The following is a 2,723-nucleotide window of genomic DNA, read 5'->3' as shown; positions in this document are numbered from 1 at the left end:
CTTCCGGATGGCAATGTTGTGAACTCCTTGGCCAAGCGCATTCTATCTATAATCTACTTAGATATCCTGCTACTCAAATAATTATGCTACCTTATGAATCAATATGTGGGGGTCCCGATAGCTCAGTTGGTAGAGCACTCGTTTCACACGCAAATGGACCAAGGTCGATCCCGAGATTTATTCTGATCCCCTATCCATTGGTAGATGAGTCTGTTAGATTTGGCGGAAAGTACTTTGCGATAGACTAGCGTCCTATCCAAAGGATAGCAAGTAATCGCTATTGTCCGTTTCACGCTATAGAAACCAGGATAAACGCCTAACGGCTCTGAAGGACTACTATGAATCAATGATATGTCAACCTATTCATAACTGGTACTTCGAATGACTGGTTACATACACACTTCCAATGATTTAGGAACCATCAAAGTAGGAGGTGTGACCTCACGACTGTCTTCTCAATTTGCCGGAGACCGATAAACCAACTTTATAAAAGCTTTCACTATACTGGTCAATGGACGCTGTTGTTGTGCATGTGTGCTGCTGTGTCCGTCTGTGTGTTGTGTGTAAACGTGTGGCTGTGTAAATGGTTTGCCTTATCAACCGTCAACTTTGTCAACAATAGATAATTTGCGCTTGACTAAGAAGCTCACAACATTGCCATCCGGAAGTAATAACAAAAACCCGAGTGACGTCAACTTCATTCTATCGAAAAGATTCAATAGTCTGATGTCACATCCGCCCAGCAACCAGCAGCTTAGTTCTAAACAAAGAAATTCTGTACTTTGCATTCTTCATGCTGGCTAGAACCTTTTCACATGTCATGTGATCAAAATGTATAGACGTCAAACATAATCAGATTTATAATGTTTTTCTCCTCTTGATACACTTTTATGCTCGTCGGAGAAATATTTCATAGGGAGGGAATGGAGATAATGGCGTCCGCTATTGTTCCGATAGTTTAGAACCAGTTACTATGCGTCATTACGAGAGAAGTGACGTCACGACTGTTGAACCCTAAATCTAATACCTTACAAACTAAGGTTGGATCCTATTAGATAATAGGTCATTGCTCGTGGGATGGTATTGTCCTCTGGCTTTGGACCGAGTAAATGGGAAATAAGTAAATAAGACCGACAAATCGTAACGTCACACCTTCTACTATTCCGGTTCCCAACTCATCGGAAATGGAAATGTAAACAGCAGGCACCGGTGTAAGATAAAGAACTGAACAAGTGTGTATGAAAAAAAAATATGGAGCAACTCAAATATCTTCGTCCTCGTCCTCTCATGTTCAATGTATGTGTTGTTTGATGCAAGCGAGGGTTCAATGTATGTGTTGTTTGATGCAAGCGAGGGTTCACAGCGTAAAACGCGTACCCTTGTGAAGAATATAGATAGTATGCAGATGACGTCACTCAGGCCTTTGTTATTGTTTTTGCCATCCGCGTTTGTGAGTTGTTCTCACTAAGCTGTATTAACAAGACTATAAAAGTTCATGGTTACACAGAGTTTGTGTGTTGGTCCGTTATACTTCCGGATGGCAATGTTGTGAACTCCTTGGCCAAGCGCATTCTATCTATAGGTATTAAAATTGTCCCAACTATTGGGTGCCTCTGTGGTTCAATGGTAGCGCGTCTGACCGGTAAACAGAAAGTCTGAGATTCGATCCCCAGTTGAGGTCGACTGTTTTTTTGGGATGGTTTTTTTTTCTTGTATTTTTCTTTCTTGCTTTGTCTGGCACCCTTTATACACACTTGTTCAGTTTTTTATCTGGATAATAATTGAAAGGCTGCATATTGAATCATATGGTAAGATAACTTTGAACTATTTTGTAGCTCTGGGCGCATAACATAGATTAACTTAATCATGAAGCCCTAACACAGTACACGAACAACGCTAATTATACACATAATCAAAAGAAAGCCTGTCGGAATAAGAATGTCTTCAATCGACGCTTGAATTCCTCTAGTGAAGACGAAGAACGCATCTCTAGTGGTAGTAAATTCCACAACCTTGGACCAGAATGCTGAAAGGCGCTTTCACTAGCCTTCACTCGACAGCGGGTTGTTTTCAATTTGAGGTCGTTCGTTGATCGAAGCGATCGCTGTGGGTTGTACCGTTCAACGAGGTTTGAGGGATATGCTGGTGACGAGCCCTCCAGGCATTTGAAAACGATAGTTGAAGATTTATATTTAATCCGCTGGTCCATTGGCAGCCAATGCAGCTGCTGTAGTAATTCGGGAGCTGCAGTTTTTCTGTCTTTCTGTAGTAAAACGCGGGCTGCCATGTTCTGTATTTTCTGGAGTTTGTTTATTTTGTCCTTTGTGAGACCAACAAACAGTGCATTGCAGTAGTCCATTTTCGGGAATATCAAAGATGTTACCAATTTGTTGCAAGTTTCCCTATTAATAAATGGTCTGATTGTTCTGATATTTCTTAGAATGCAGATAGCACTTGTTCCCACATTGTTAATATGTTTGTTCATAGACAGATCACTCTCTAAGGTGATGCCGAGATTTTTTGCTGATGTTGTGAGTTGTATTTTGTCATTATCGTTGATTGTCAGTGCCAGTGTAAATGGATCTGTCTTATTATTTGAACTAGCAATGAATAAGGCTTCAGTCTTGTCGCCATTTAATTTTAATCTATTTGCAGACATCCATCTCATCACATGGTTGATGCATTGTTCGTAAACAGTTATCTTTGAAACTATATCGGATTGC

This window comes from Berghia stephanieae, chromosome 12 (assembly GCF_034508935.2).
Source record: "Berghia stephanieae isolate SIO BIC M18660-M18661 chromosome 12, UCSD_Bste_1.3, whole genome shotgun sequence".
Taxonomy (NCBI): domain Eukaryota; kingdom Metazoa; phylum Mollusca; class Gastropoda; order Nudibranchia; family Aeolidiidae; genus Berghia; species Berghia stephanieae.
The sequence above is the reverse complement of the archived record's forward strand: the minus strand, read 5'-3'. Positions refer to the sequence as shown.